The sequence below is a fragment of the Hibiscus syriacus genome, unplaced genomic scaffold, assembly GCF_006381635.1.
Source record: "Hibiscus syriacus cultivar Baekdansim isolate YM2019G1 unplaced genomic scaffold, ASM638163v2 tig00002237_pilon, whole genome shotgun sequence".
NCBI lineage: Eukaryota > Viridiplantae > Streptophyta > Magnoliopsida > Malvales > Malvaceae > Hibiscus > Hibiscus syriacus.
In genome coordinates this window covers 2,478,152-2,488,280 of record NW_024061918.1, presented here as the reverse complement: position 1 = coordinate 2,488,280, position 10,129 = coordinate 2,478,152, and the positions used below count along the sequence as shown (strand labels likewise).

The 10,129-nt window shown below is 35.0% G+C and overlaps 1 pseudogene; it reads left to right on the top strand.

The window, feature by feature from the left end:
• The first annotated feature begins 1,036 nt into the window (after positions 1–1,036).
• Positions 1,037–4,237, top strand: LOC120142013 (annotated as a pseudogene).
• Positions 4,238–10,129: the final 5,892 nt, after the last annotated feature.

Here is a 10,129-nt window from a genome sequence, read left to right as displayed (position 1 = left end):
CACAAATCGACGTTTTAAATCTCACGAACCCTAGGATGAAAATAGTGATCCCACACGATTTCGACGGTGAATCGGCGACAACTACGATGACATATAACTAGGATGATGTCAAATACTATGTAGGCGGTGGCGGTGGTGACTGGAGAAGGCGCCAGCGACGGATTAATGTTAGGATTTAGTATTTTGGGTTGTTTTATAATTGAAGAAAAATTGAGTTTTTTTATAAACATAATAATATCTTTTATAAAAAATAAATTTCAATTACCAGGTGTTGACACATGTCACTTAAATGGAAAAACTAACAGTGTTGACGACCTAAGCACCTAAAAGGGTAATGTTTGTAACGTTATGCACCCGGATGAATAAAAAAAACCGTAGGCACTTATTGGGCAAAAAAGACATAGTTTGGGCACTTATTTGGTCATTAAACCTTAATAAAACAAAAACTAAAATACCATAAATTAAGTTTTTTTAGTTCAATTAGAAAAAAAATACAAATATTTTAAAATTTTGATTAATCGGGTTGTTTATTCAATATTCTAATATTTATTTGTAAAGGATAAATTATATATTTAGTGTATAAATTATTAATTTTATTTTGTTTTGGTACTTAAAATTTATTTTTTTAAAATCATATCTAACGTTTAGTTTAGATTTCATTTTAGTATCCATCATTAAAAATTTGATGTTGATATGCCACCATAAGCTAATGTCACACCATCATTGAAAAAAATTAAAAAAAAATACCACGTCAGTAATAATTGAATCAAATTGAAGGAAAAAAAAAAACTTAAATTATGTTAATTTTTTAACGATATAATATCAAATTAAAACATAAACTAAATATTAGATACTAAACTGTAGTTTACTCATTTGTAAAACAAGTAGATTAACGCGGTGATGACGGAAGTAGCTATGTCAGCAGCGACTTGGTACCTGGTAGTAGACTAGTGGTAGCCATGGCTGCTCATCGATTTTAACTATAATAGAATGGCATTCATATTTTATTATTTTAATTTTTGTAATCTATAAGTAAACTTGAATCTACTATCACGTTCACCCAAAAAAAAACCTTGAATCTATGATCTTAATTTCAGCCCCTAGAAGCTAGAACACTCGAAGTTCATCGCCGGAACTCAAATTCACCTTGAAGGGGGGAAAAAACAAGCAAACAAAGAGGATCAGAGAATGGGGAAGGAAATTGCTTTACCAATGGTGGGGATGGTAATGGCAGAGTGTGCTCAAGTTGGACTAATGATAATGGGAAAAGCTGCAATGTCCCATGGGATGCCTAATTTGGTCTTCATCTTTTATTCCAACGCTCTTGCCTCTCTCATTCTCCTCCCTTCTTCCTTTCTGTTCCACAGGTACCCTTCTCTTCCCTCTTATTAGTACCCATTTCTCCATTTTTCTTAAATTCCCATTTTCTTTGCAGATCGCACCGTCCTCCGCTCACTTTCTCTATTCTCTCTGTTGGTTTTTCCTGCTTGGCCTTCTTGGGTATGTATTATTGATGGGAATTATGTTGTTTTTTCAATTAAAAAACGATGGGTTCGAGGGTTTTATTGGTGATTTGTATGCAGTTGTTTTGCCCAGATTACTGGGTATGCTGGGATATATTATAGTTCGCCTACTCTTGCAACTGCCTTGCTTAATCTCATCCCAGGATTCACCTTCATCCTTGCTGTTGCTTTCAGGTTATTTTCTCTTGCCTCTGTTGTTTTTGGTTTAATCTGTTCAATCTGATAACTATGGATTATTATCATGTTTTCTATTGGTTCTCAATTGAAGTCTCCGTTTCCAGTTTCTTTTCCCCTCTTTATATTGAGGGGGGTTGATATATTCATGGAAGATGGAACTAATGCCATTTAATTCAACTAGATTAGGAATAATGTATAAGAGGAACACGGAATTAAGGTTATTTTATCTATGTACGTATTCAGACATGGTTATGGTGTGTAATTCTTGAAATATTGGGGAAAACTTGGGGTTGGGGAGGGGGGGAATTCAGCATATTCTTGTCGGACACATCCTGGTATTCTGGTATGAGAATATCTGGACAGGAGGTGACAATTTGAAGCAATTTGTCTGCAGCCATTTCTGATTTGTTTATATACCTAATAATTCCCCTTGGGATTGTTTATGTGATTCAGAGATATGGTTCCTTAAAGGAAGTAGATTGCGGTCTCTAGGAGGTTGCCTGCTCTTTTTTAGTATAGAAGGGGATACATGGTAAATTGGAAATTTATTTAAATGACAAATTTGTTTGGTCTCTTTGCTGCAAATAGTCAAAATTCATCTTTGTAAGCTTCTTACACCAGAGGTTCCTTCTGATGAAGCCAGAGGTTCCTTCTGATGAAGGTTTTCCCTACTTTTCATTCTCGTTTTGACAACCTGTTGGATAGCCAAGGACTAATACGGAACTCCTTTTAGCTGAAAAAAACACCGAGATCAACATAGACCTAGTTATAAGTATTGTTAATGCATTCTTATTTGTCTGTGTTGAATCCAGGTGATAATGCAGTGTACTATCTGGAAGAAATTCCAGTTTAATTATGGTTCTTGTTGGTTTTTGTGTTTCCAAAGAAAAAAGCACTTGAGATTATACTTTCTAGATTCTACTGCATTTGTTGCTATGGCCTATGGGGCTTTGCTTCCTGTTTCTGTACAATCTTCCCCTGTTATATTATCTCAAATTATAAGTCAATGCATGAGCTGTGAAAAAACTGGATTTTGTTTTTGCATTTTACATACGTGTCATGCACAAAATATTGAACTCCAGTTATGTACTTGTGTAACGGTAGCAGCAGATGAAATATATGTTTGTAGATTGGTTTAAATTGATGCATTTGGTGATTTCAGGATGGAGACACTGAATTTGAGAAGTAGCACTAGCCAAGCCAAATCACTGGGAACCATAGTATCGATTGTTGGTGCATTCATTGTGACTTTCTATAAAGGCCCCTCACTTTTGATGGCATCCCCACATTCAAGCTCACCTCATTTACTTCTCGGGAAGCAGTCCAATTGGATCGTTGGAGGATTTCTCCTTGCAGCTGATTGTGTGTTTGCTTCTTCCTGGCTCATTATACAGGTGGAACCCTCTTCATTGTATGTAGAAAATTGAAGTAGGTTTCATCATGATTTTGCACTTCAAGAGAAAGAAAGTGATTTGTGTTTCTTATTTTCCAGGCATCGGTCCTTAAGAAATTCCCAGCTGAGCTTTTTGTTGTATTCTATTATTGCTTCTTTGTCACCCTTCAGTCGGGAATAATCTGCTTGGTCATGGAAGGAGATCTTAGTGCTTGGAGCTTTAAACCGGATGTGAGATTGGTTGCTGTTTTATACTCGGTAAGTGGTTGAGAGTTCAAAATATCATTATTACATAATTTGACTGTTTGGTACTGCATGCTTTGTCGTAACTTGCACCTAGTTAATTAAGAGCTTTAACATGGGAAATCGTAGGCTGTGTTTGGCTCTGCATTCCAACTTGGGGTTTCTACCTGGTGCATGCATCGGACAGGACCGGTGTTTGTTTCCATGTTCAAGCCTTTGGGAATCATTGTTTCAGTCGTCATTGGTGTTATCTTTTTGGGGGATACATTCTATCTTGGAAGGTGAAGTATTCATCGCTCACTATCGTTGTTATTATGGTAGTTTTGCTGTGTGTACTGTTTAATACGTGTTGCCGCCGCCGCTTCCTTGCATCTTGGTTTCGTAATTAAAGCTCCTTTCAGCTGTGGGATGGAGATTGGAGTCTAATTTTTATTTCTCATGTATCATTTTGTTCTCTGTCTTTTTAACAACCGTCTTATCACTTACAAAAGAAAGTTAAAGACATATAAGTTACTACTTTTTGTTTCGAATGTGGTACAGTTTAGTCGGTGCAATCGTCATCGTTAGTGGGTTTTACTCGGTGATGTGGGGGAAAGCAAAAGAAGGGAAGTTAGACGCGCATACTCCGGAGATGGGATCGGAATCAGACAGTCAAAAAGTTGCTCTCTTGTCAAAAGATGGCGGAGAAGTACCGTAGGAGCTTTTGTGCAGTCAATCAAAAACAGGCATCTCGTATTGATTGTTGTAGTAAGGGGAATTGTAAAGTTGAAGCTAAAAGCTGCCATTGTGTCTGTCGTCTTCCAGCAATCTTGACGACTTGGCTCGCTTTTCAGTATAGGGTTGGATTCATTTCCTGATAATACTCCTAAGAAAGACCATATTTGTGTTACAAGCCTGGCATTATGTTCATGCAATAGGATATATAATTAAATAAAACAGTTTTATGTACCAACGTGATAATAATATATAATTTTATAAATGGAAATACTATTTAACCTAAATAGGTAAGATAAAAAGCACACACATAGTCAAGCCAAATGCTGGGTTTGATTAGTTTCTTCTCTAGTCTTATATTATAACAGAACAATATTTGGTGGCAAATAAAGTAATGATAATCCAATCATGTAATTCGTGGACGTCCTATTCCTTGATACAATGGATTAAAATTTTAAAGCATCATGAATTTATTGATTAGAATCGATAATAGATAATAAAAAAGAATGTTGTTTTTTAAAGATCTTGAGTTCGAGTAGAATAATTGTCTGCAGAGTGTGTATTTTCAATGTTTAAGAAAAATTATGAATATATATTAGTTTCTAATCGCTCCAAACTATTAAAATAAAAAAAAGTAAAAGCATTTCAATTGCTCCAACACTCTTTGGAACCGGTTCACTTGCTGTACCAACTTTGAGAGACCTAACCTTGTCTTCATAACATTTTTAAAAGGTTTTTAGGAACGTTTCACTACAAAAGGATAAAATTCATTTGACACTCGACTTTGATTTATCAATACAAGTTTTGGATTAGACCTAATAAGATGAACTCTAATCAGATTAAGTTCGAATAAAAAATCTTAACGTATAATGTCAAGTTTAACTCTTTGATGTACACAAAAATCGTTATTTTGGTTCCTATTTTTTAGAGTATTTTGACTCATAATATTTTATTTTATGACAAAAAGTCCCCTAACATTTTACTGTATAATCACTTTGACCCTTATTCTTTTTTAGAACATTTTGCCTCAAATGTTTCATTTTAGAGTAAAGGCACCTATTTTATAACGTTAATTATTTGTTAACTAACCGTTTCCATCCACAAAAGAACCTGATTGTCCCAAGATGAAATGTTGGGACTAAAATGCTCCAAAAAAAGATAAGAGTTGAAATGACCATTTTGATAAACATTTAGGGACTATTTTTTACATCATACCAATTTTAATTTGACCTAACCTTGATTAAACTATTTTTTGTTCAATATTTTAAGTTGTAGATTCAAATTAAATCATTTCACATTTTTTTAATGATTATAAATTAAATAATTTACATAAAACTATAGTTTCGATTTGATTTATATTTTATTAAAAATATTTTTTTTTTAAATTAAATAACTTATATTACTTTAGCAGAAAAAAACGTCAGTACAAATAATGTTTGAGATCAAATTAAGATAATCATAGGGAAAATACAACAATGTAACACTAACGGAAACTCAATATACTAGACATATGCAGCAACATTGGCAATACAACAAATGAACCGAACTCATATGTTGGCGTGAAGAAACATCAAATAACGTGTTAAAAAAAACTAGCACCATTCGCAAGAATAGACAGAAAGCAGCAAATCGCGCATACGCATTTGTCAAAGGAGTAGTTCACGAATAGGAAGAAGTCGCAGACGCCGGCCAACGTGCCAAGACAAACAAAGAATGCATCACAGTAAATATGGAATAGAATAATATGGATCACAGTTAAGCATATAGACCATCATATGTTGCCGCACAAACTCAAATAACAGAATAGAATAATATGGATCCCGAAAGCAGACCTAAAATAAACGATCACGCAAAATAAAAAATAACCATGAAAATGATAAAGAACATAAACATATGGTGGCCCAAAAATCAAACCGGAATACAACGATATCCATTACCTCTATCAAGGGGAAGAGGCTGAGAAGACAATTAATACCCTATATTAAAACTTTGTCTTCCTTAAAATACAAGAAGAGTGATTATTTATTTACCATAAAGAAAAACACGGGGTAAAAAAACAACAATAAGGCCGTCGTTGGCCTATTCAAAAATAATCTTGAATTACAAATAGAAAATTAATGAAGTGAAATGATGAATTAAAAAAAAGGCAGGCAAATATGGATGTCCTAAACAGAAAAAAAAAAACATTCAATGTAGGTTTAATTGAATTGACGGCTATCGACACAATTCCCTGCTTTAACAAATAGGGTTTATGCACAATAATATTTTAAATGAAATGTCTGAAAGAAAGGGGGGCAAACCCTAACGTTTGATATGATGCAGTTCACAAGCAGACCAGCGGGTGTTGTGGTGTCGATGTCTGAATTTTGTGTTACTGTTGACGTGTCGTCGTCTAACCAATCAATAATCCACATTAAAACATCTCTATTAGATCTAATTCCGCATGCATGCAAATGGAACAATTACAGCCATCAGCCTCTAAAACAAAAACAAAGAGAAAAGTGGAGATCTCTTTTTCTCCATGCATGAATTTGGATGTAACCAATTGTGTGATCTTTTGTTGGTCGGAGAAAATTAAAGTTTTAAGAAACAGAATGAGGTTGGCAGTGAGGTTCAAAGCTGCATTAAAGAATAAACGTGTTTGATGTAATTACTCACCGGTCTAGTGAGATAAGGTGTTAAATTTTTAAAGTAAGATTAAGGGTTCAAATTAGAAGGACTGCTCTCATAATTAACCTATGTAATATATGATTTAAATTAGTCAATCAATTAATCAAATACTGATAATTAAAAGAAAATAATAACATTAGTATGTTTAAGTTGCATATATCGTAATTTTTGCAGCGAGTTACTATAGATTATACTTTAATTTAAGTTGCATATTTGTTAATATAGAAATAAACTTACATGACGTCATGATCAGGGACGGATCTACATGGTGTATGGGAAGGGTTGTTGCCCCTCTCAAACTTTTTGATATAATAACATTTTAGGTCTTTTTTAGTTTAAATATTAGTTAAATAAGGTTTTTGCTTCCCCTATATTTTAGATTTAAATACATAATAGATTATTGCTCTTTTGATATAAAACTATTTTGCCCCTTAACATTTGATCTTGACTCCATCCCTAGTCATGATAATAATAATATTGCATGGTATTATGGCTTATTTAAGTTGTATATTTGAAACATTCAAAGTTGTGGTATTTTAAGGTCCTCTAGAGAAGAACCGTTGATTTTAGTGTGTATTTGATCCACATAAATTCCTACAAATAAACCCTTATACTGGGTATAAGGACACCCATAAATATCTCTAAATGAGATGCCTTGGTTCGTATCACGTGAGAAGCTCCTTTACCCACGAGGTAGGAGATTTGTATTATTTTTGTAGTTCTTCACTTAAATTAGAAAGGGTAACCTATCATGATCCTCCCGCTATTAGGAGAGTCAAGATGACAATAAACTCCTCTTCAAGTTCATGAGAGATGCCTTTGCAAGTCCATGTGAGGTGTCTCTATTGGGATGTCAACTAGTGAGATAAATCACCGGCTCTCCACCCACATTAGAAAAGATGAACACCAAAAACCCCTCATAGTTTGTTGTCTTCATTTGTACAAACAGGGATGTCCCTGAAACTTTTCTCATTTCTAAATTGATGTTAAGGAGATCGTTTGAATGCCTTAAAATGAAATACCTGTGCACACTTAGTAGAGCTATTCAAAATGGAATATCTCATTATGATGAGATGTAAGATATGACCCTTCATTCAAATCTCAAACCCACAAATATACCACCATAAACCACTGCCCTACTTTTTTCATCAGCAGCCTCAATTAAAATTTTAAAAGTATATACAAATAAATTTTCTCCTTAAAACTTTCACCCAGATCCACTTCTAATATAAATTAACATTTCATCCGAAAAAAAATGTTAAATAAGTATAAATGGTTTTTTTCTTAGAAGATTAGCATTATGTACTAAAAACAATCATGTGTCTACATAAATAAAAGGATAGGGAACTTATTTAATAAAAATCAAATCATATAGAAATTTATCTCTGTTTTTTTTATACAAGCTTAATTTTTTTTGATAAATCAAATTCTTCATTTATCAAAAGAAAGGACAGTAATTGCTGCTGCAAAACTACAAATCAACCTAACCAATAACGAATGAACTCCTAATCAGGAAACTAAAGAATCCCCCCATTCATGCACAACCTTCGATTAACCCCATCACCCTTATCTATATTTACACTGTACAATTTAATTCGAACCACATCCATAATACAATCTAACACAGCATCAGCAGAATGGATAACCCCCTAAACTGCCTACTCTTCTGCTCCTCCCATACACAATACAAATAAGCAGGCCAAGCAAGCTTTAGATACGGATCAATAGCGAATCACCTCTCAAGTTCATTTCAACCCAATGCAAAGCCTCACCCCAACAACGAGGAACATACTGCAAATCACAAGCATGCAAAATCCCCTCCAAATCCTGCAAGAATAAGGACAAGCAGAAAACAAATGATCTCTTGATTTACTATCAACTCCACACAGCCCACAACCATCCTCATTAACAATTCCAAAACGAAAGTCTATCTTTAGTAGGCAATCTATCCAAAATAATCATCCAAGCAATAATCACATTCTTAGTAATATAGCCACAAAACCAAACAACTGTGTGCCAACTTACCTCGGCCTCACTTTCTCTAATATGATCCCAAATCCACTTACTATCAATCAAAGTCTAATTGACATGACCCCCTCAAAATAGAAGTTAGCAGTGGGAAGAGTCTATTCTATAGAGAAGCCTTAGGCAAATTGGACTGAATGTGGTATGGCAGCAGTAATCGCTCAGCCTCACCTCTGAGTTTTAATAACTTGCTAAGGATCCAACAAAAAGTAGGCTTACAAGTTACTTACCTAAAATCGGTATTTCCCACCACATATTCTCTGATCCAAGCAACCCACAAGGATCATTCACCAGCCAAAATCTTCTTTACCAACATCAAGTAACACGTCCTGCTCCAACAATCAAGGCTCTTTAATCCCAACCCACTTTCAGACTTAACAGAACAAATGATATTCCAGCTAACACGAGCCCATCTAGCCGAATCCTTATTCCCACGCCAAAAAAAAAAAAAAAAAACTTATACAAATCTGTTCAATCCTCTAAATGACAGCTTTAGGAAGAATTAATTGCCTGCTCTAGTAATTAAAAATGCTAAAAAGAACCGCTCTTATAAGCTGCAAGCCACCACTAAAACCAAGCTTCCTGTTGTCCCACAAAGCCAACTTATTCGTAACCTTCTCCACCAAAGCCAGACAGTCAGATTCAGTGAGCTTCCTAGTCACCAAAGGAAATCCCAAATACCTCACAGGGGGATGCCCCTCCTTAAACACTGTAGCCACTTTGATTAAATCTAGCTGACCCCCTCCACACCAGAAGTGAAAAGCTCAATCTTCTCAGCATTAAGCTAAGACTAGACAACTCATAGAAAACCTCCAAGACACTCAACACCCCAAAACAGAGTCCACTGAGCTATGGCAGAAAATGAGGAGATCATCAGTAAAAGAGAGATGCGAGAGACCAACCCTTCTACACTTAGGATGATAGCTAACAAGACCAATCTTAGCAGTATTATCCAGAAGAGCAGACAGAACATCGATCGCCAAGACAAAAAGATAAGGTGACAACGAATCCCCCTGTCATAAATAGCTGCCCCCTTAAAATAACCTACCAGACTACCATTGAAAGAAACAAAGAATTTGGGAGGACGTGATGTAAGCAGCAATCCAGCCTCTAAACCTTCCAGCCAACCCCATCGCTTCAAGAACCTTCACCAAGAAATCTCAACTGATTGAATCAAAAGCCTCATGGAGATCTATCTTTATAGAACACCTAGGAGAAAGAGTCCTCCTAGAATAACCCTTCACCAACTCCTATGCAAGTAGGGTGTTATCAACTATGCTTAGCCCTTTGATGAAAGCAGATTGACTTAAAGAAATCATACCAGGAAAACAACTAGCAAGCCTACTAAGTAAGATCCTAATGGTCAACTTGTAGAAGACAGAAC